Source organism: Ursus arctos, chromosome X (genome assembly GCF_023065955.2).
Source record: "Ursus arctos isolate Adak ecotype North America chromosome X, UrsArc2.0, whole genome shotgun sequence".
NCBI classification, from domain to species: domain Eukaryota; kingdom Metazoa; phylum Chordata; class Mammalia; order Carnivora; family Ursidae; genus Ursus; species Ursus arctos.
Window position 1 is genome coordinate 25,484,341 of NC_079873.1, and position 24,446 is coordinate 25,508,786.

Consider the following 24,446-nt stretch of genomic DNA (forward strand, 5'->3'; position numbering starts at 1 on the left):
TCTCTTGGGGATGGGTCAGCTTTCGCCGTCCGCTCTTTGCCGAGCAGTCTGGGGACCTAACACCGCCTGAAGGGGGAGGGGAGCGGAATTTGCCCCCCCACCGAAGCATGCCTCTGCAGCATAAGGATTATTTGGGGCCAATTATTTTTAAGAAACTGCAGCCCTGGGAGATGCTCTGAATACTGAGTAGAAGTTACACTTTCGTGGGAGACATTTACATGTCTTAGGGGAATCTGCAGCTGTAAGGGTGGCTCCCTGCTCCTCCCGGAAGAGGTGGTGGACTCAAGCTGTGCAAACTGTCGGAGAAGACTGGGATTGACATCTGCATAACAACTACACCCTTGTTTACCGTGCCTGGCCTCAGAGCCTCCCAGAACTGACTCCCCACCCCCAACATACTTTGTCTTTTGCTGAAGCTGGTATTTAAAGAGACGGCTGCAGCCGTTTCGGGGAGTTACTCACTTTTCCTGGGTCTCTGCCATGTATACAGGAGGTATGTATGTCATTAAACTTGTTAGTCTTTCTCCTATTAATCTGTGTTTTATTATGGGGGGAGGGGGGTCTCTGCCAAGAACCTCAAAGGAAAAAGGGAAAATTATTTTTCCTTTCCTGTGCAGGATCTAATCATCACAGGCATTTGCAAACCTGCCTTTTGGTTTCTTTGGCTTTCAGATTTCTCTCTAACATTTAATAGAGTCTGGTCTGTTTGCTGCTGGTCAATTACATAGAGAGGAAACCATCCCAGGGGGTCAGCCTCAGGGCAGTGAGAGTCTGTTTCGGCCACGAACTCCTCCGGAGGAAGGAGGCAGGAAGCAGCAGGGCCTAGGGGTTGAAGGGCTCACAGACTCTGGAACTTGACCGAGATGTGCTACTGCCCAAGACTCTGTCCTATGCCCTGCACCCCTGCATGCCCTCCTGCAGGTGCCCTAGTTCCACAGAAGATGGGCAGCTAGTGGTGGCGATTTGCAACCTCCCCACCCCCTCACCCCTGGGCGTCTGACTAGCTCTGTCTGTCTGGGTCCATCCCTCTATAAGATGTTGCTAAAAGCAGAAGATGCAGCAGGCACTGTTCAACATTATACATGTTTCCCTTTTTCTTTCTTTCTTCCTTTCTTCCTTTCTTTCTTTCTTTCTTCTTTCTTTCTTTCGACTTTATTTGTCAGAGAAAGAGAGCACAAGCAGGGAGAACGGCAAGCAGAGGGAGAAGCGGGCAGAGGGAGAAGCAGGCAGAGGGAGAAGCAGGCTGCCCACTGAGTGGGAAGCCCCGCACAGGACTCGATCCCAGGACCCTGGGATCATGACCTGAGCCAAAGGCAGATATCTAACTACTGAGCCACCCCGGTGTCCCTAAATGTTTCTTATTTACCTCAAAGCTATTCTTCTGAAGCCTGTGAGCTGCTTTCCAAGATCTTGCTGACCTCTGTTAATGCTGTGCCTAGCTGAAATTTCTATTTCCTCAGAAGAAGGAGAAAATGGATGTGGGGACAAGTAGCACTCTGCCATAGATGTCTATTGATTCAGACAGGTTGTTAATTCCACTCCATAAAGTGAGTCAGCAACTTGTAGGAGGCATGGGGCCAGTGAAATAGAACACTGGCTCCCTGAGATAGCCATATCGTGCAGTGTCCTGGGACTCGCTATGAAAAAGGAAACGCAGACAGCCCTGGCAACCCCACCCCCACCCCAAAAGTTGCAGCTACACTTTTGCTAGTCTTGATATGACGGATATAAATGCTCCAAGATGATGTTATAACTAGCGATAAGGCTGATTTTCTGGGCCCGGTCGAAAACTTGACTTCGAAAGTCTGGTAAAACAGCTACACAGTGACTTCGGAAACTCAAGTTGAGAAAACTCATGTACTGTTAGAATTTTTCAGTAGGGTTGTCAGATTAAGTTACTTCTGCAATTCTTCTCTCTTAGGTACATGGAATGTGGATCTGTAGCTTGTAATGTAGTCTAAATACTTCACGATGTTTCCTCCCTTCTTACAATGTAAAATAAACCTTTATGAAGAATGAAAAATGAATGATTGTCACAAAAAGATTTTCCTTTCTCTTCTCAGTATGTTCATTTTCTCTATATGTCATCTTCTTGATGTTCATTTCATGTAACAAATCTACTGCGGGGGCGCCTGGGTGGCACAGCGGTTAAGCGTCTGCCTTCGGCTCAGGGCGTGATCCCGGCGTTATGGGATCGAGCCCCACATCAGGCTCCTCCGCTAGGAGCCTGCTTCTTCCTCTCGCACTCCCCCTGCTTGTGTTCCCTCTCTCGCTGGCTGTCTCTATCTCTGTTGAATAAATAAATAAAATCTTTAAAAAAAAAATCTACTGCGGATTCCTTCATCCGTAGCACTAAAGATAGCTTCGTTAGTTTGCATTGTCAATATACAAATTAAATACCAATTTTATTTGAGAATGGAGACAATGACCATTCTGAACAGAAGTTCCGGAACAAAGTCAAGAGACTTTGAGAAGTTTATGTCATTATAGTTATTTACACTGGTGTGAAATGTAAGGGACTTTGATGTATTTTGTTCCCTGCTGTATGGCTGGTACCTAGAGCAGTACTTGGTGGACACTCAGTAAATATTTATTGGGCCAATAAACTAATGGATTTTTCTTTTTCATCATCCTAAAATACATTGGAAAATATTTAACCCAAGTCATTGGAATAGAGTTGGATCTTATCGATTCCTTACAAGGAGAAGACATGCTGGGATTATATAATTCAAACTATTAAAATTCATGAAAGCATTCAGACTGGGTGAGAAGATACTTAACCTCAATTTGGTGTCTCTAAATATTCATCCCAGAAGAGAGGAGGAGGGACACAAATCGTGTCCCGTGGGAACACGAGTAGGTGATACAGTGTCTCAGATGTGTGTCTCTGGTGGGAGATAATGGCCGAGAAGACACTGACCCAAATGATTGGCAACATAATATTGAAATAAATATTTTCGAGTGTTCTTCATACAGTCTTCTGATCTCACAACAAATTTGACAGTGGTTTCTATTACTCTTCTCATTTTACAAATGTAGAAATTGAGCTTCCAAGATAGAACCTGTCCAAAGTCCCACAGCTGATGATTGGAAGAGCCCAGGCTTCAAAGTCACATTTGATAAGAAGTCCTGCTTTCGTTCCATTGGCATTCAGCTACGCAGCAGTCCCCTCTCTGCCCCTCACCCCTGCCGCAGCATATCTCCCTTCTTGTTACGGATATTGTACTAATGTTGTAATGTCATGAGCCCTGAGTTAATAAAAGCTGCTTTTCTCTTCCAGTGTCCAAAACAATGCATAATATTTGCTGGGTCTTCAAGAAGGAGATAATGATGACTGGAACCAAAGTCCCAGAATTCCCCACAAGCAACTTGCCATATTATAGATTTCTGGGAGAGCTATTTTAGTAGGAACTCTACTATAGACTGAAGATTTGTGCCCTCCCCCCATTTATATGTTGAAACCCTAATGTGATGGTATTAGGAGAGGCTTTTGAGAGAGGTTGGGTTAGATGAGGTCCTGAGAGTAGGGCCCTCCTGATGGAATTAGTGGCTTTATCAGGGAAAGAAGAGTGATCTCGTTTGGTCTCTATGCATAGGCCTCGAGGGAGGGCCATGTGAGGACCTAGAATCTGGCCATCTGCAATCCGACAAGAGCGATCTCACCAGGAACTGAAATGGCTGGCACCTTGATCCTGGACTTCCCACCAAAATCGTAAGCAAATACATTTCTGCTGTTTAAATCACCCAGCCTATTGTATTTTTTAATGGCGGCCCAAGCAGGCTAATATACACTCCGGGGTGCTTTGGCCCCCAAACCTCTGTGTGGACATCTTGTTCCAGGTGAGGCAGATTATATCACTAGTGTGGAGTGAGCACTCTTTTTGCCTAGACTAGAAACTGGCCTCAAGGGCCTTTCCCACGTGTTCTTTTTCCTGAGCCTGAATCTAGTTACCACTCAGGCTTCTAAGGTGATGGAAATGGGGATGTGGGGCTGCTTTCTAGCTGAGGGGGCAGTGAGAATATGAAGGGATGTGGCCCGCTTGTCATTACCAGTTACCGAAAGAGGCCAAGAATAAGAATCTCCAAAAGGAGCATCCATGGCCAGAGAATCTCTATTCATGGGTTGGATAGTCCTTTAACTTCCCAGCTAATCCTGGAAACAGGTCATTGAATTCAGACTTTTTCCTTTTGGGATGTAGGTGTTTAGTGCTGTAACTTTCCCTCTAAGCACTGTTTTAGGTGCATCTTGCAAATTCTAATGTGTCGTATTTCATTTTCATACAGTCAAAAATATTTTCTAATTTTTCTAGATTTCTTCTTTGTCCATGAATTAAAGTTGTGTCAATTTGGAATTTTCCAGAGATCTTTCTGTTTGATCTCTAGTTTAATTCCATTGTGATCCTATTACACACTCTGCATAATTTGAATTCTTTTTAATTTATTGAGACTTGCTTTATGGCCCACACTGTGATTTATATTCCACATATATTTGGAAAGATTGCCTGTTCTGCTCTTGGTGGATGGAATATTTTATAGACGTTAATTGGGTCATGTGAATTGATAAGTGCTTACCTCTCCATGTACTTGCTGATTTTCTGCTTACTTGTTCTATTAATTATTGAGAGGGGGATATTTAAATATCTGACTGTAATTAAGGTATTCCGTACTTTACTTTTTAGTTCTATCAGTTTTTGCTTCTGGTATTTTATTTTTTAAAAAAAGATTTATTCGTTTATTTATTTCAGAGAGAGAGCGAACAGGAGCTGGTGGACGGGTAGAGGGAGAGAGAGAGAATCCTGAGCAGACTCGTGCTGAGTGTGGAGCTGGACGCCGGGCCCCATCCCATGACCCTGAGATCATGACCTGAGCCGAAATCAAGAGTTGGCTGCTCAACCGACTGAGCCACGCAGGTGCCCCTGTCTCAGGTATTTTATTTTATTTTTTTTTTTTTAAAGACATTCTTTTTCTTTTTTTTTTTTTTTTTTAAAGATTTTATTTATTTATTCGACAGAGATAGAGACAGCCAGCGAGAGAGGGAACACAAGCAGGGGGAGTGGGAGAGGAAGAAGCAGGCTCATAGCGGAAGAGCCTGATGTGGGGCTCGATCCCATAACGCCGGGATCACGCCCTGAGCCGAAGGCAGACGCTTAACCGCTGTGCCACCCAGGCGCCCCAGTCTCAGGTATTTTAAAGTCGTGTGAATAAGTTCATAGATATTTATGATTTATCTACTATTGATGAGTTGACTACTTTATCATTAGGAAATGACCCTCCTTATCCCTGGTATTATTTTTTGCTCTGAAATCTAATTTGATATTAATATAACCAGTCCAGCTTTATTTTGATTAGTGTTGGTATGGTGTATAGTTTCCCATGCGTTCACTTTTAACCTGGGTGCGTTTTTTTTTTTAAAGATTTATTTATTTTAGAGAGGGGGTGGGGGCAGAGGGAGAGGGAGAGAAAGAAGTTCTGTACGTATTTAGTTTGTATTTTAAACTTAAAATTCGTGTGTGTATGTTGACACGTGTATATTTCATAAAAAAGGTATGTATATATATTGGAGATTGTGATCGAAAATCTTACTACTGATGGGGTAAACAATCAAAAAATAAAAGCATAGAAACTGTGGCTTTAAGGGCAGTGTGAACAAGTACCAGTCCTCCTTCCACGAGAACGGAAATAGAACCGGAGGGCACGACAGGGCTTAGGCATCACACAGCTCTAGTTGACTGGCTCCCCTTGGATCATGTATGCAAATGATGCTCCCCACAATTGTGGTAAGCTATGGCTTTTGCCAGACAATCCATTTGGAGGGAAGAATTGGAGTCACATGTGGAAAAGGCTGAGAGGCGTCTCTTTCCAAGTGGACACAAGGCCAAGCAGACTGTCGGAATGCACATCGTTGCCCACGTAGGTGAGGAAAATACTTCTACCTCCATTCCTTCTACGTTTTTGGCTGAACGCCCCTCCCCCCGTAAAAGACAGATTAACGGGAGAAACACAAGTTTAGTAGGATGTATATCTCCTGTATACATGGGAAGGACCCCGGAAAACTGAGTAACTCCTCCCGAATGACCTAACCTACCACCTTAAATACCGTCTCCAGCTGAAGACAAAAGAAGATGGGACTCCCGCTGGCTTAGTCAGTAAAGCACGTGACTTTTGATCTTGGGGTCATGAGTTTAAGCCCCACGTTGGGGGTAGAGTTAACGTAGAAAAGATGTTGGGGCACAGAGTCAGTTATGGGAGGTTACCAGGAAAGCACAATAAACAAGGTTATGGTGGTTCTACAGATTTTAAGTCCTTGCCTTCTCCACTGATACGTCATTCTTTTCCTCCCGGTCCAGAGAGGGAGACACTCTGACAGATAGAGATTTCCCCTATACATTTAAATGTCTCTTACAAAAGGGCAGCTTCTGGGGCTCCTGGCTGGTTCCGTTAGTGAAACATGTGACCCTCGATCTCTGGGTGGTGAGTTTGATAGCCCCGTGTAGAAATCACTTCAAAATAAAACCTTTAAAGACAAAACAAAAAGACAAAAGGGCAACCTCTCTGGTTTTAGAGATTTCTCTGGCGTCTGAAGCCTCTCAAAAATAATCAGCCCAATATAATCAATATGCCGAAGAGGCTTATTTGGGGATGGCAAGTTCTGCTCCCCTTCACTGATGAAGTCCAGAAAGATCGTCCAGTGAGAGGAGATGCGTATGCTCGGTGAAGTACTGGAGGGTGAGGGGTCTAGATAGAAAAGATCCAAAAACCTGCAGAGGGGTCCCTTTGAGGGCTATAGCTGGAGAGTAAGCTGCACATGTGCGAAGTTTAAATACATAGTGTGTCCAAAAGTCATGAAGGCAAAAGTTCAAAGTACTGCCTCTGAAACGGAGATACTTTATAAAAGCTAGCACTTATAAAACACGCTATTCAAATAGTTTACTCTGGTAAACAAGTACATTCTACTGAAGAATATTGGTAATCACCTCTGTTAAAAGGATACTTTGAGAGCCGCCTGGCTGGCTCAGTCGGTAGAGCCTGACTCTTGATCTTGGGGTCGTGGGTTTGAGCCCCACATTGGGTGTAGAGATTACCTTAAAAAAAAAGGGTAGTTTTAAAGACTAAATGTGTATATGGACTGTCTAAAGATCACCTCACTTAGTATCAGGCTTCTTGAATTTAATTTGTAAACTTCCAAAAGTAATTTAAAGCCTGATATTTTCCAAATTGTGGATTGAAGGTGCAAATTTCCCTCAGCCCTTGTAGGGAGGTCCTTTTGAATTCATTTCCCTGACATGAGATTGCTTTCCCCAAAGCAATTTTGGAGGGAACATTAAGTGTTTTTAATCAGATCTGCGTGGAAGCCCATTTAATCACTATGTAATAGAAGACATTAAAGGAGCAACATTTTGTTTAAGAGACTTATTGACTGAGAAGTTCATTTAAACTGGGTCTTCTCTTCTCTGGCTTCCCATTTTGGGCATGTCCAGCCAAGATTGAATTCAGTACTTCTGTTGGGTAGCTATCCCCACAGCCCACCCCTACCATCCACCCCCCAGCATCTTCAGCCTTCATCCTATAAATGGAAATTAACACGTTTTGGGCTTTGTCCTTGCAAGTTATAGTTGTCTCTGACAATTCCCTTTCTGTTTGAGAAAAGCCAGAGTGGTGCTGTGTGTTTTCGGTCATATTCTCTCTGGTATCAAATGTCACAGCTGGGTTGCATGAGGTTTATTTATATTATAATAGCATTTCCTTTAGATCTCAAGGGGCTTCTATCTCTAAAATCACTTGTCTACAGGAACTTCAGGGAGAATAACTTGACCTTTTAAAAAGTAAACTTTCCAACTGAATGGCTCCCTCTGGATCTAGGTTCAGATGGTTGTGTGTGTGCGCGCGCGTGTGACTCATGCTTTTAAGTTAATGTAGGTTCTGACTTTTCAAAGTGATATGATGTGTCTTTGATTTTCCAAAGAGAGATCTTTCATTGATTGTGATGAAGAGTAAACAATAAGCATTGTATAATTTATGGAAATTATAATGTATGGTCTTCTTCCCCCATTCCAGAAAGTTAGTCAATTCTTTTTAGCTAGTTTAGTTAGTTTAGTTAATAACTCCTTCCCAAATTCTATTATACTTATAGGCAGAAATAGGGTGACCAACTGAACTTTCAGTACAAAAACCAGGAAAGGGGATGCCTGGGAGGCTCAGTCAATTAAGTGTCCAACTCTTTATCTCGGCTCAGGTCTTGATCTCAGGGTCATGAGTTCAAGCCCCTCATGGGGCTCCATGCTGGATGTGGAGCCTACTTAAAAACAAACAAACAAACAAACAAGCAAGCAAGCAACCCAGAGAAGTCCCAGGCCAACTGGGATAAGTTGGTCACCCTGGGCAGAAGTGATTACAAGACACTTCCCAACCTGGAATTTTTTCTAAACCCTGAGTTCCCTGAAAAGGAGTGTCCCTAGTGCAAAAGGAAAGTGGAATAACAATGTAAACTTTTTTTTTTCATTTTAATTTCAGCATAGTTGACATACAGTGCTCTATTAGTTTCATGTGCACAATATAGTGATTCAGTAATTCCATACATCGCCCAGGGCTCATCATGACAAGTGCCCTCCTTAATCCCCATCACCTGTACCACCAATTCCCCCACCCCATATCACTGTAAACTTTTTTTTTTTTAAAGATTTTATTTATTTATTTGACAGAGATAGAGACAGCCAGCGAGAGAGGGAACACAAGCAGGGGGAGTGGGAGAGGAAGATGCAGGCTCATAGCGGAGGAGCCTGATGTGGGGCTCGATCCCATAACGCCGGGATCACGCCCTGAGCCGAAGGCAGACGCTTAACCGCTGTGCCACCCAGGCGCCCCACTGTAAACTTTTAATTAAAATACAACATATATGTAATGTACACATCTTAAGTGCGTAGCTCTACAAAATTTCACCAAGTGTACACACACGTGCGAGTTGTATCCAGATCAAAAAAGAGAATATTTCCAGAATCCTCGAACCCTCCTTATGCATCCTTTCAGTAACTATCCCCCTTGAATAACCATGTAAGGCAAGGGGAGTAATTTTCCCTCTACCCTTCTGAGCTCTTGGCTGAGATCACCTGCAATAAAAGACACATCAACAGGAGAAAAACAGAAGTTTAATAGCATGTGTACCTCCTGTATACATGGGAGAGACCAGGAAAACCGAGTAAAACTCTCTGAAATGGCCTATGATATCACCTGAAATAGAAATGTCAGCTTAAGACAAAAGAAAGATGTTGGCAGTTGGGGGAGGCCTGGTACGGAAGGCAATCGGAAAAACACAAATTGTTCTACAGATTTAAGCCCTTGCCTTCTCCGTTGATGAGTTTCTTATAATTTAGAGTCATCCTTCCCTTCCTGTACTGAGAGGGAGACACGCTTGCAAGTGGAGATTAACCTTCTAAACATATGTTTTTCTCACAAAAGGGTACATTCTACTTTGATTTTAGAGCTTCTTCAGTGTCTACTTTTTCTCAAAAATATGCCACTTCAAGATAGTTCTTACGCCAAAGAGGCATATTTTGGGGTGGCATATTCCACGATTCTTCAAGTATTATTCTTACTTAAAATAAGTCAGGGCCACCCAGGCGGCTCAGTTGGTTAAACATCTTTTTTTTTTTTTTTATAATGATTTTTTATTATATTATGTTAGTCACCATACAGTACATCCCCGGTTTTCGATAAACATCTGACTCTTGGTTTCAGCTCAGGTCGTGATCTCATGGGTCGTGAGACTGATCAGGCCTGCGTTTGGTTCTTCACTCAGTGGGGAATCTACTTGCAGATTCTCTCCCTCTGCCCCTCCCCTCACTCCTCAAAGTCCATTCTGGAATAAGGTCTTGGCTTTACTTTTAGGTATCCCAGAGGCTTCCAAATGCAAAAGAACCCTCAAAGGGGGAATTTAAGCCTCTGCTTCGATGGCATAGGCTGTATGTGAAGATTTCAAAAATTTCAGCAACAATTTAGATAGATCTCATAGTCACTGTACCCAAGCTGTCCCTTTTACCAGAAGTCTCTGTGAGAGGAAAGCTCTTCTCAAACAATTGGCCCAAGATGGGGGCCTATCTTTGACATGAGGGAGATAAGTAGCATAAGCTATCTCAATTCTAGAGAAAATTAACCTCAGGGGGTGACAACTTTATTCCTGTTCCAATTTATATCAGCATGCCCATCTTGAAAGGTCATCTAGTATCGGAAAAGACCAAGGACTTGGAAGTCAAACATCAGAGTATCAAAGAATGATTTTCAAAAGTTAGAAACATAGTGCTCGTACAAATATAGAATGGATACATGTCAAAGATTTTATTCAACTCATTAATGAGAGGATTAATAAGATGGTAAGGCTGCTTCAAGGAGCATTCTGAGGACTGGCATATTTATAGTCCACTAGGAAAAGCAGTTTGAGATAAATTTGCTAAGTTAGAGACAAAACTGATTAACGTCCGAAGGGCAACGAAACTAACTTTGGGACTCTATTTTCTGTTGGACAGAAGAATTGCCACATAACCTCAGAATCTGAGCCCTTAATTAATAATAAATGGCAGTTACACACAGATATATATCCCCTAGATAATTAAATAATCCTTGAGTATCCTGTCAATATCCCAAGATGGCTTTGAAAGGACATGCAACTGTAGGGGCCAGGGGCGGGCCATCCCAAGATGGGCCACTTTAGCATGAAGATTATTCTGACCTGAAGGCAATCAAGACCCTGTGGGCTCAAGAGAAACTTTTGCTCCTCTCTTAACCACACAGAAGAATCTAAATTGGGGATTTTTCCCAGAATAAGGGTTATTATCAGAGAAAAACTTTATCTGAGTGACCCATCTGTATGGTAGGACAAACATCTAATTACCAAACATCTGTTCTTCTTACTGCCCTGTGACGTGCATTTCTTTCCTCTGAAGTCCCAGACCCCTACCCCTTTTCCTTAGTTCGGGGTGACATAAATACCTCATTTTGCCTGACTGTCTTTGGAATTTCTATGTCTGTGTGGATTTCTTGTACATACACTATTTAATTTGATTTTCTTCTGTTAATCTGTCTTATGTCAGTTTGATTCTTCTTATTTTTTTTTAAAGATTGTATTTATTTATTGGGCGCCTGGGTGGCTCAGTCCATTGAGCGTCTGCCTTCGGCTTAGGTCATGGTCCCAGAGTCCTGGGATCAAGGCCCAAGTCGAGCTCCCTGCTCAGAGGGGAGTCTGCTTTTCCCTCTGCCCCTCCCCCTGCTTGTGCTCTCTCCTTCTCTCTCTCTTTTTCTCTCTCTCTTGCTCAGATAAATAAAAAAATAAATTAATTAAAAAATAAATTAAAAAATTTGAGTGAGAGAAAGAGCACGAGCAGAGGTGGGAGCAGAGGGAGAGGGAGAAGCTGACTTCCCACTGAGCCAGGGAGCCGGAGGCTGGGCTCGATCTCAGGACCCTGGGATCATGACCTGAACCGAAGTCAGATACTTAACTGACTGAGCCACCCAGGTTCCCCCAGTTTGATTCTTAGTCCAGCTAGAAGGACCCTTGAAAGGGACAGGAATTCTTGCTCCCTGACACAACTTAATCCCCCTTTTTTCTTAAGCTTTAAATAATGTGTCTTAACTATATCTAAGACACCTAGCTGCATAATATACTAGCTTTTGAGCAATTACCCAAATTCAGTTTGGGACTCAGTTTCTTTCCTTTTTTTTTTTTTTTTAAAGATTTTATTTGTTTATTTGACAGAGATAGAGCCAGCCAGCGAGAGAGGGAACACAAGCAGGGGAAGTGGGAGAGGAAGAAGCAGGCTCATAGCAGAAGAGCCTGATGTGGGGCTCGATCCCATAACTCTGGGATCACGCCCTGAGCCTAAGGCAGACGCTTAACTGCTGTGCCACCCAGGCGCCCCAGGGACTCAGTTTCTTCATCGGTAAAATTGGGATGATAATATCTATCTTGCCTGATTATTTAATTTTTTTTCTTACTCTCCAGCTAATGGAGACCAAGCAGGGATGACCCCTGGGTAGGCTGAAGATGGAGTTGGGTGCCTTTTTATTTTTTTTTTAAAGAGAGGGAGGGAGAGAGAGAAAGAGAAGGGGGGTGGCAGGCAGAGGGAGAGAGAGAGAGAGAGAGAGAGAGAGAGAGAAAGAGAATCTTTATTTCATTTTAATTTTATTTTTAAGATTTCATTTATTTTTACTTGAGAGAGAGTAAGCGAGAAAGAGAGAGAGAGCACAAGTGGCGGGGAGGGGGAGCAGAGGGAGAGGCAGAGGGAGAAGCAGACTCCCCGCTGAGCAGGGAGCCAGATGCAGGGCTTGATCCCACAACCCCAGGATCATGACCTGAGCCAAAGGCAGACGCTCATCTGACTGAGCCACCCAGGTGCCCTGAGAAAGAATCTTAAGCAGGCTCCATGCCCAGCACAGAGCCGACACGGGGCTTGATCTTGCGACCCTGAGATCATGACCTGAGCCAAAATTCAGAGTCAGACACTTAACCAACTGAGCCATCCAGGCGCCCCGTTGTTGGGTGCCTTTTACACCATGACCGGGATAGAGACTAGAGGGTAACAGGGTATGGGCTAGGAAATGCACCGAAGCCTGCATCACTGTATTTGAGGGATGGAAGCCTGGAAGGGAAACCAAGTAAAAATGAGCCGCAAATCTAAGGAGTAGTCAAAGTTGAAGAAGCCCACGGACAGAACCAGGAATGTGGGTCAGCCAAAGGCACACACAAGTTCGAAGTTCAAAAAATACAGTGGTGGGAGAAAGGGCACAAGAGTGAGCATGACAGGCACCCGGTTGGCTCAGTCGTTAAGCCTCTGCTTTCCATTCACGTCATGATCCCAGGGTCCTCGGATCGAGCCCCGGGTTGGCCTCCCTGCTCAGTGGGGAGCCTGCTTCTCCCTCTCCAGCTGCCCCTGCTTATGTTCCCTCTCTCGCTGTCTCTCTCTCTCTCAAATAAATAAATAGAATCTTAAAAAAAAAAAAAAAAAAAAGAATGAGCATGAACCTGAGTGGGGGAAGGTGGTAGCTTTGGTTCTATTCAGTTCGGCCGATAGTGTGAGCTGGCCTCTCTTTGGAGATTAGGGTTACTCTCGGGCAATAGGGCAAAGGGTAATGATAATTTACGCTGGGCACCTTGTTTCATATCTACAGAAGCAGGTGCTTAGTAAATGGTAGCTATTATCCTTTTTGTCTACTTTTCTGTTAGTGGAGGTTGAAGGAGGGGCAGTTCTCTTTCAAAAGAAGCTACAAGAATAAAAGTCTCTGTGGCGTCCTCGGTTAGTAGAGAAGGTGTTCTACTGCCTGGGAAGACGAGGAGGGGCATGTGTTGTGTTTGCCTCCTCCGGCAACCGAGATGTGCCAGCTGCAGCGTGCTTCAAGAAGGAACTTGCCCGGCGCCGGCGGGGAGTGCGGGGAGCCTCCGGCCTCCGGCCTCCAGCGGCTGTGCCTTCGGGCCCTGCCTCTGCCCAGGGCTGTGGGGCCCTGCTCTCCTCGGGGAAGCTCTAGCTAAAGACTGAGCCCGGCTACAAAGGCCCGGCCGCTTCTGCCGGCCCTCGCTGTTCCGGAACGGGCCGTCCTGGCTCAGAGCTCTTCGGCTGATCTGCCCTGCGGTCTGAGGCTCTCTCTGCCCGATTCTTTCTCCTCCTTTTCTTTTCCATCGGCTCAGATCTGCAACTCAGTCGGAAGGCTTTCTGTTGGCTCTGTGTCCTCTGCCTTCATTTTGCCCACATGTTAAACTCATCCGAGGAACATTTTTCACTCTTCGCTCTGCCTCCTTGTTTGCGGCCCAGAGTTATCTGAACGGACGCAGCCGGGCCTCGAAGTGGCCTGAGAGAGCTAGGAGAAAGGGTGGAGGTCGGTGCCGGTTGCTCACCACCGGCCTGGACATCAAGCCCCCAGCCTGGGTAGTGTGTGGGGCCCGGAGAATGGGCTGGTCTCATTGCTAAAACGTACACTGGCTGTGATTTGCGGAAGGTTCTCACGGAGGGGAATGCTCGGGCTGGTGCAAGGGTTTGAGAAGTCTGGAGGTGGGGGGTGGAGGCTGCAGGAGAGGGTGGAGGAGGCCTCGCAGACGAGAACAATGGAATTGTCTGGTTGCTGTTCTGTTCCGTAATACCCTACAGAGAGATAATGAAAAACCAAGGGCAGTCAATACACAATTGAAAACCAGGTGTGAAGGCTAGAAGTCCTCTCTGGTAGTTTACAAAGAGGCTCTTATCTTCTGCAGTGGGAGAGCAGAAAAAGCTGACGGCAGAACTCAAGATTAAATAGTTACATTCATCGGCCTTCAGAGCTGGTCCAATGCTTGACTGGGGCGGTGCGTTCCGGCAAGGTCGGAGCCCTGTTGGGGGCACCCCAGCACTCTGCTGCGTGAGATGAGGATATGTGGGTGCAGGCCCCTGAAGATTTGGGCTTCCCAGGGGTTCAAGAAAGCAGATTAGGGACAGGTTGAAGTCATTCGTGTTCAGCCCCATGGCTGCACAGCAAAAACCGTACGAAATTTCTGTACTTGGCTTTCCCAGGAAAGGAAGGCCTAGGTCAACCAGTCAGCACGTGCCTGTCCAACACAAGTGAGCTGACCGGGCTCCAAGACTTCCCCTGGCTCCGGATAAGGAAAGTAACCCCACTTCAACCAATCAGCAAACACCCGGCACAGCTTCCTTGTTCCTACTCATGTTGGTCTATAAAGCCCTCTTGAGTTGTACAGCTCTTTGGAGCTCCTTTCTCTTGGCCAGATTGGATGCTGCCCAACTCATGGATCGCTAAATAAAGCCGCTAAGATCTTTAAAATGTACTCAGCTGACTTTTGTTCTTTAATACCAGGCTCCTCTGAACCCTGAGAGCCTTCAAAGGTGACCCACTTCTCCCTATTAAGAGCTAGAATGCTCCCCACCTCCAGCGTGGAAAGATACTGTAGAATCTTCTCCCCCATGAGGCGACAGCTGCACGGCGCACCCCTCCCCACCCCCCCCCACCCCGCCCTGCTCAGGATCTGCCCAACTTATCTCTTGGTTGCCAGGCCCATAACTAGAATCATGCAACAGCATAACGCAGCTGGGGAAGGGCTGGGCCTGATAAAGGAGGAAGGGGACCATACCCCAGGGGAGCTCCAAGACCTGTCAGTATGTGCCAGCAGGAGCTGTGCGAGAAACAGTGGACTGGGTTTTGCGGATGATTGATTCATGGGCCTGAAAACTATGGAGAAGGCAGAGTTTGTTGTCTGACTGGCACTCTCTTGGGATACCCTGACAAGGACCCTGGAGATGGGGTCTGTTAGGGAAGTTTCTAGATGCCTGGAGAAAGTGGTAGCCCAAACTGAGCGTAGTTGAAATGCCGAAATTATCACAACAAACAATGGAGCAAGGAATTAAGAGTCTGAGAGAGGTGGGAAGACAGGAATGCATATATTACCCGAGACCAGATGACTCACCAGTGGATTATGCTGCATGGAAAAATCCAGAGGACAAATCATTCACCGAGACCATCAGAAATGTGCTGGGGAGCTGGATATCAGCCTTACTGAAGCATTTAGTGGAGGCTTCTACTGTAGGTTAAGACAGAGACCATCACGAAGTTTGGCTTGTTGATAGTGAAGGAGATGATAAAACGGGACTGAAAAGCAATAGAGGCCACAGGGTGGTGTTTAACCGCCGGAAGCTATGGGAATGCAATTACCTCGACCAGAAAGGATGGAGTAGCCACCAAGGAGCTTTAAATAGGAGAGAATCGTGCGGATGGTTATAAAACTACAGCTCGCTAGGGGCTTAACTGTAGCTACCTAGGGGAAAACCAACGGGCACACAAGGATGCTGCTTAATCCACACAATCGTCCTGGGGCGCCTGGGTGGCTCATTTGGTTGTGTCTGACTCCTGGTTTCAGCTCAGGTTATGATCTCAGGGTCCAGAGATTGATTGAGCCCTGCAGCGGTGGCCTCTGCTCAGTGGGGAGTCTGCTGGAGATTCTCTCCCTCTCCCTCTTCTCCCTCCTCCCCTTCCCCTGGCTCATGCACACATGCGCGGGCTCACACGTGCTCTCTCTCTCTCTCCAACGTAAATAAATAAATAAATAAATAAATAAATAAATAAATAAATACAGTAGTCCTCCCTTATCTGCAGAGGATATGTTCCAGGCCCCCCAGTGGATGCCTGAAACCATGGATCTACTGAACCCAGTATATACTACGCTTTTCCCTATACGTACATATCTGTGATAAAGTTTAATTTATAAATTAGGTACAGTAAGAGATTAACAACAATAACTAACCATAAAATAGAACAATTATAACAATATATTGTAATGAAAGTGATGTGAATATGGTCTCTGTCTCTCTCTGAAAATACCTTACTCTATGATATTTACCCTTCTTATGATGATGTGAGATGATGAGATACTTCGCTGCTGAATTGAAGTGAAATGAATCGTACAGGCATTGTGACCTGGCGTTTGGCTACCATTGACCTTCTGATGGTTCCTAAGAAGGAGGGTCATCTGCTTCCGGACTGTAGTTGACTACAGGTAAATGAAACTGCAGGAAGGAAGACCGAGGATAAGGGCAGGGGTGGGGGGACTACTGTATAATTGAAAGGAGGCAAAGGTGGACATGCAGAAGGCTTAGAGTGTTGCTCCAATAAAAAGTCATGACCCGTTGCCCATTTCATTGTCCCTCCAGCCAGTTTTCAGTACTGGAATGTATTGAATTACGAGGCGGCCATGTCTTCAGCTCCCCAGGCGGAAGGAACCTGCAACACCATGACAACGTAGATCACCATGATTCCCCAGTGTTTTCCCAAGGCAACCAGCTGTTTACTCAGGTACCTGTATGGGAAGGGGAGGGGAGCAGAATTTCCCATCCCCAAATATGCCTCTTTGGTGTAAGGATTATTTGGGGATGTTTATTTTTAAGAAACTGCAGACATAGGAGAAGCTCTGAGAACTGAGTAGAAGTTGCCGGTTTTTGTAGGAGACAGTCCATTTGTAAGGGTTAATCTGCTTTTGTAAGTGTGTGTCCCTCCCTGTACCAGGAAGGAAAGAGTGACTGTAAATTTCTAGAAACTTTTTATCCCTGGAGAAGGCAAGGACTTAAATTTGCATAAAAACCACACCCTTGATTACTGGGCCTTTCCTGGTCACCTCCCATAACTGATCTTCCCCTTCCCCCCAAACATCTTTTGTCTTTGACTGAAGATGGTATTTCAGGGGGTGGTTTGGGCCATCTCAGGGAGTTACTCAGTTTTCCTGGGTATCTCCCATATTTACAAGAGGTATACACATTATTAAACTTCTTGTTCTTTTATTGTTATTATTTTTTTAGATCGTATTTATTTTGTCAGGGAGAGAGAGAGAGAGAGAAAGAAAGCACAAGAAGGGGGTGTGGCAGGCAGAGAGAGGAAGCGGGCTCCCCACCAAGCAAGGAGCCTGGTGGGGGGACTCTGGGATCATGACCTGAGCCAAAGGGAGACGCTTAACCGACTGAGCCGCCCAGACATCCCAAACTTCTTCTTCTTCTTCTTCTTCTTTCTTTTTAAAGATTTTATTTTTGAGTAATATTGTTAAGTAATCTCTATACCCAACTACCCAGCATGGGCCTCAAACTTACAACCCCAAGATCAAGAGTTACACACTCTACTGACTGGGCCAGCTGGGTGCTCCCACATTATTAGACTTCTGTTTTTCTCCTGTGAAACTGTCATTTATTGCAGGGTGTGGTCTAAGCCAACAACCCAGAAGACTAGAGGGAAAACTATTTTTGCCCACCTACAGGTAGGAAAGGGAAATATGCAGACATTTGGAGGATGATTGGACGTAGACTCCAAGTTGGCCTTGATAAACAGACACAGCATCGTCAGGTCTCTTGTTAGAGTGGAGACACATAGGGGCCAAAGCCCAACTTACATTGTCTCTACTTTCTTTAGGGACCCACCCATTAGTAATTTTCCTAGTCCTTGAATGCATAATTGGGATGGACATAACTTGGCAATTGAGTTAATCCCCACATTGGTGCTTGGGCTGTGTGTGGGGTGAAAGCCATCACAATAGGGAAGGCCAAATGGATGAAACACGATCCTTCCTCTACCCTATACTTCCTCACCCTTACCCCAGCAGCCAAGGTAGTAACTCAAAACCAATATTGTATCCGAGGGGATGGTGATTACTGGTACACTTAAGGACCTAAAATAATCTCGTGGTCTGGCCCCCGCAGAAACTGGATGAATCCAGAGAAATGATCCTGGACTGTTCCATGATAGGCCCATTCATGGTTGCCATGCCAGACATGGTATCAGTGTTAGAACAGATTAACATGGTCTCGGGTACATGATATGCAGCCCTTAATTTGGCAGATGTGTTCTTGTCTTTCCCATAGGCACTTACTGCCTTGCCACAAGGCTCTGTTACCTTGCCTATCCTCTGTTACCACGTAGTCCAAAGAGATCTGGGCAGTTCCACCGAGTATCACATTGATTCATTGCATTGGTGACATTACGCTGATCGGGAAGGATGAGGAAGAAAGTGGCTAGTGAGCTGGAGGCCAAGGTAAGACGTGCTCTGTGGAGTATGGGAGATAAACCCCGTACCTCAGTATATGAGAGACAAATAAACTTCAATTGTATTGAAGCTAATGGTGTTTGAGTTGCTATCACTTGCAGCCGATCTTAATCGTGATACAGGATCATTTGCCCCCAAATAACAGTGTTTTAGAGTAATTTATCCTTAGAAGTATTTCTGATGATAATTAGATTACAACTAATTGTCTATTGATATTGCTACAAGTTCATGTCAGTAGCGAAAGATACAAATCTTTCTATTCTACAATGGGACTTAAAGTGAGAAGGGATGACTCTAGGCTATCTAAGAGAGGGTTTTGCAAACAGGCAAGATGCAAAGCGAGGGGAGGGCGGTGGAATACAGACCTATATTACACCACTTATATTGACTTAGCTCTCAGGAGGCCATTTGAACAGACCTTATTTCTCACAGTGGTGCTGAGGTAAGGGCCCTAATAAGTATGAATAATCAGGGGTCCCTATGGAGATCAGTGAGTTGCCATTCATATCTGACAGTCAATGGTTAAGGAGTAGTCACTTAAACTAAACTGACATATAATTTGTTATTCTTTTTTTTTTTTTAAAGATTTTATTTATTTATCCGACAGAGATAGAGACAGCCAGCGAGAGAGGGAACACAAGCAGGGGGAGTGGGAGAGGAAGAAGCAGGCTCATAGTGGAGGAGCCTGATGTGGGGCTCGATCCCATAACGCCGGGATCACGCCCTGAGCCGAAGGCAGACACTTAACCGCTGTGCCACCCAGGCGCCCCTATAATTTGTTATTCTTAACAGATGTTCCCAAAAGTTATGAAAGAGTATATTAGTAGCCATTCATGCCCAAGTGAAATATTGTCTGAACAATCTTGTACATAAAATGTATCAAGTAGGAATAGGTATTGAGTTTAAATTGAGTGATCAGCAGACCAATAGGTCTGTAGTTTAGTTGGAACTAGAAGATTGCCCATAAAAATAATTTGTTACTACATGAAGAAGCCCTACTGGGAATGCAATTTAAGAAACCTCAATAAGGGGCGCCTGGGTGGCACAGCGGTTAAGCATCTGCCTTCGGCTCAGGGCGTGATCCCGGCGTTATGGGATCGAGCCCCACATCAGGCTCCTCTGCTGAGAGCCTGCTTCTTCCTCTCCCACTCCCCCTGCTTGTGTTCCCTCTCTCGCTGGCTGTCTCTCTCTCTAATAAATAAATGAAATCTTTAAAAAAAAAAAAGAAACCTCAATAAAATTATAGGCAGTTGTCCTTGGGTTATAAAAGCTGAGTCAAGAAAGTTTTCTGGGTGTCGACTGAAATCTGAGTATGCTTCTTTAATCTCATTCACCAGATCCAAAATATGGGCTCATTATGTCCTCTGTGTCCATTAGGGCTTATAGAGGCCTAACCTACAGCCATCATACAAGGACATATTTTACTTATGCGATTTTTTCACTTAAAACATCTTTACTTATTATTATTTTGCTTAAGTCATTTCTTAGGTAATAAGAAGTTTGTAGTAAAGGTTAAAACTTTTAAAAAAAAAGATTTTATTTATTTATTTGAGAGAGAGAGCGAGCACGGCAGGGTGGGGATGGGGTGGGGGGGAAGAGGCAGAGGGAGAAGGAGATTGCCTGAGGAGCGAGGAGCAAGGAGCCCGAAGCGGAACTCGATTCCAGGACCTGGGATCATGACCTGAGCTGAAGGCAGACACTTATCTGACTGAGCTACCCAGGTGCCCCAAGGGTTAAAACTTTAATAAGATCCTCCAAAGTGACCTCTTCTGTATCTCAGTTCACCTGGTACCACACTAACTTGGTTAAGGTTTTGTTTTGTTGTATCCCTAGTACTTGTCAAACCAGAAACTGGAAGGGTGAGGCCCACTTTCACCAAAACCTGGAACATGATTTTAATTTTCATTGGTCTGTTGTTAGAAACGAAAGGGGAATTGTCACTCAGGCGCTCAGGGCAATTTCAAGAAACAGCAGGAAATTGCCAATGGAATAAAACCCTCTTGCTCTGGATTTGTTTCCTCGACCTTTTAATCTCCCCATCCAATTAGACTAATTAGACTTCAGGACGAGTTAAGTCACCAGTTGAAGTAAAAGAAAACTGCATACTTTCTGCAGAGTTCAAAATACCTATAATGAAATGTATAACACTGGCCTCAAGGGTATAGACAATATTTTCCCAAGATTTGTTAGATTTCCTATGACTCAGCAAAGTGCAATTTATAATTATATGTAGTTTGTTGAGAAATTTTACATTTAAGCAAATACAGCTCTCGTAGGACCACTAGCTTTTAGAGAAATAGCCCTAGCTGCCCTCGGTCAATTGGGACATTTAGGCATTCCAAAGATCCATAAATAAAGGTTATTAAAACTGGTAAAGACTAAAATAGAAAAAAATAGAATCTCAGTCACGTTTGAAGTATAAATTGGGATATATTTTCTGAAGGGCAACTTGGCAATATGCTTTGAAGCTTTCAAAAGAGCATTTCTTTTATCTAAGCCTCTCCACTTGAAGGAATTTTTTGTAAAAATATAATCACATAATTGAACAAAGACAATAAAATAACCTCTATTGCAGTTTAGATTATGACAATGAAATATTGGAAACAATATATGAGAATACAAGATTGGTTAAAAATCATGATACAAATATATAATGAAGTATTATAAACCATGAAGACATTCTAAATAAATATTCATTAACATAAACAATATTCATGATGCTATTGAGTGAAAATAGTATGTAATAAAGTACTATGAAGTCTGTGAACTCACTATTGTTTAAAATCTGAACTTACATATTTGCATATGTATATAAATAAAAGATGTCTGGCAGTTTGCGGTAGAAAACGTTAACTGACTGTTGCTCGGTGCTAGAAATACTTCATTATGAAGTACTGCAAGCATACAAAGTTCTGAGAAATAAATACTTGTGTATCTGACACTTGGTACATTAACATTTTGCCATATTTGCTTCAGATACATTCTATTTTTTTTGAAGATTTTAAAATTTATTTTAGAGAGAGGGAGAGAGAGTGCACACGGGCGCCTGCGTGCAGCTGGGAGGGGCAGAGGCCCAGAGAGAGGCAGAGAGAGAATCTCCAGCAGACTCCCTGCTGAGTGAGAGCTAGATGAAGGGCTCGATCCCACAACCCTGAGATTGTGACCTGAGCCAAAATCAGATGCTTAACTGACTGAGCCACCCAGGCGCCCCTGCTTCAGATATATTCTAAGGGATGAAACATTTCAGGAATAGATGAAGCCCTCCATATTGACCCCTCAAACCCATTCCTCTCCTCTCTCTCTCTCCTCAAGTTCACCATTGTCCCAAATTTACCAAGATCTTATCTTAACCAGAATGATAGGTTTAATGTATATACAAAATATGAATACTTAACTCCATATATGTATATGCATAAATAATATAGGTAGTGTGTGTATTATATGAATATAATATATGGTATTGCTTATATTTTAAAAGGTCTATATAGATGTTATTATAAAGTATGGGTCTTGCAACTTCCTTTTTTTCCATTTGTCGTCTGTTCTTAAGAGTTACACATACTGGGAGAGGCGCCTGGGTGGCTTAGTCGTTAAGCGTCTGCCTTCGGCTCAGGGCGTGATCCCAGGGTTCTGGGATCAAGCCCCACATCAGGCTCCTCCGCTGGGAGACTGCTTTGCTTCTTCCTCTCCCACTCCCCTGCTTGTGTTCCCTCTCTAGCTGGCTGTCTCTCTCTCTGTCAAATAAATAAATAAAAATCTAAAAAAAAAAAAAAGAGTTACACATACTGGGGCACCTGGCTGGCTGAGTCGATAGAGCATGCAACTCTTGACCTCAGTATTATGAGTTCAAGCCCCATACTGGCCGTAGAGCCTATTTAAGGGGAAAAAAAAGAGTTACACATATTAATATTTATAGATCTGGGTCATTTAAAAAGTTAATACAGTATTCTGCTTTTTCATGGACTACGAAGTATTTATTCATTCAACTATCAATGCACATATAGGTTATTTCCAATTTTATGCTATTACAAACTGCAATTTTTAGGCTACAAATTCTTGAGCATCTCTTCGTAACCATCTGTGTAATAGTACCTTTACGCTGTATTCCTTGAAGTGGAGTTGCTGAGTCTATTTCTGTCCCAATGTCCCAATCTCACAGTTTATATACCTTTATAATGAGGAGGAATATCTCATAAAGGAAATTTCCCCTCCTCGATGGCCCCCTTTAAAATGGCTTTGGCAAGTTTTGGTACTGTGTACTGCCATAAGCATTTTGGAATCAGCTTTCCAGGTTCTGCAAAAGCAAAACACATGAGAGAAACACAAGCTAAATCCATCAGTCCCCGGCGATAAGAGCAATAAACACACTGGGAGTTTTTTGGATTGCATGAAACTAATCACTTTGGAGAGAACTGATGGCTTTCCAATATCAAGATTTCACATCTGTGGTAGATTATGTAATTATTCCAGAGTCTTTTCCCCTTTCTGGCAGAGTGTGATATGGCCACGTCTGTTTGATGTAAGGTTTGATCACCAAGCTGATGTGACAAGAAACTTATGCCACTTTTTTTTTTTTTTTAAGATTTCATTTTTAAATAATCTCTCCACCCATTGTGGGACTCGAACTCATAACCCCAAGATCAAGGGTTGCATGCTCCACCAACTGAGCCAGCTGGGCACCCCAACCTGTGCGGCTTTCAAATGAAACTTGAGGAGCTATCACACGCCTCTCTTCCCCCTACACTGAGAGCTGCAGTGCCCCCCAGACAGAGGCCACCCGCGCAGCCAGCAGACTTGAGCAGAACGTGGCTGTCCCGTGAGAGACATGTCACAAAAGCAAAAAACCCACTTTGCTGTTGGAAGGCACTGAGCTGTTACTGTGTCATTTGTTACTGCTTTAAAACGAAGCCTCAAACAGACTAAAGGAGATAATTAATAGCTAAAGTGAGATGCGGTCATAAAAAACAAAAAGCATATGACTATGTGGCATTGGCTCTGAAGTTGAGTGGTGTTCGGAAGAAGAAACAGGGGCACCGGGGGGGCTCCATCGGTGAAGCGTCTGCCTTCGGCTCAGGTCATGATCCCAGGGTCCTGGGATCGAGCCCCAAGTCAGGCTTCCCTGCTTAGCGGGGAGCCTGCTTCTCCCTCTGCCTCTGCCTGCCACGCCCCCTGCTTGTGTCTCTTTCTCTCTGTCAAATAAAGAAATGAATAAAATCTTTCAAAAAAGAAACAGGCATTAAAGGCTTGGAAGCAGGTGATTCTATCATGAAGTGGCCAACATTTGGTGGAACATCACTGATGATACCTAGAAAAGGCAGGTATGGTGCTGAACGAGCCTGTGGGTTCAGGCAGACAGGACAGGGAACAGAGCAGTAATGGACCTTCCCTCCCATGGGCTGCATTTGGAGAGGTGCCACAAGAAAGAGATATGCCCAGCCAAGATTTAGCCACTTTGCAAGCAAGAATGGGAGGGAGTAGAGGGCGCCCTGAATTTGGGGACTTTGGAGGAATAGAAGAAGCTACAGATTCCTAACTCCGAAGTCAGCACAATCTTGCCGAAGCTGACTAACGCACCATCCATGAACTCCGTGGTTCTTCTTTTCTTCAGCTATTCTCTTACGTCCTTTAGTGACAGTTAAACTTACTGGCAGGTACCAAACCATGTGATGGCTGGAGATCTCTCTCTTAAAATACTTTGTAGGCAGACAGTCTCTCCTCTGCTGTCCTGCCTGCCGCTCCCTTCAGGAGACTTCAATAAACTTCTATCGCCTTCGTAAAAAAGTAAATAAAAAAATAGTTTTTAGTTCGTTTTACGAGTAAAAAATACATAACCTTTTTTTCTTACGTACAACCGGTCATCAACTTTACCCAAATTTAATGATTCCCATGATTAATGTTG

General features: G+C 44.1%; 1 long non-coding RNA gene across 1 annotated transcript in view; it reads left to right on the forward strand.

Annotated features, from left to right (window-relative positions):
* The first annotated feature begins 234 nt into the window (after positions 1 to 234).
* The window catches only part of LOC113265841 (uncharacterized), a 40,952-nt gene continuing 16,740 nt past the window's right edge, over positions 235 to 24,446 (forward strand). Inside the window, exons 1-6 of the long non-coding RNA XR_006411120.3 lie at positions 235 to 493; positions 3,597 to 3,712; positions 4,746 to 4,925; positions 16,384 to 16,519; positions 16,674 to 16,815; positions 18,366 to 18,535. This is a non-coding gene — a long non-coding RNA (uncharacterized LOC113265841). The remainder of the gene's footprint in view (positions 494 to 3,596; positions 3,713 to 4,745; positions 4,926 to 16,383; positions 16,520 to 16,673; positions 16,816 to 18,365; positions 18,536 to 24,446) is intronic.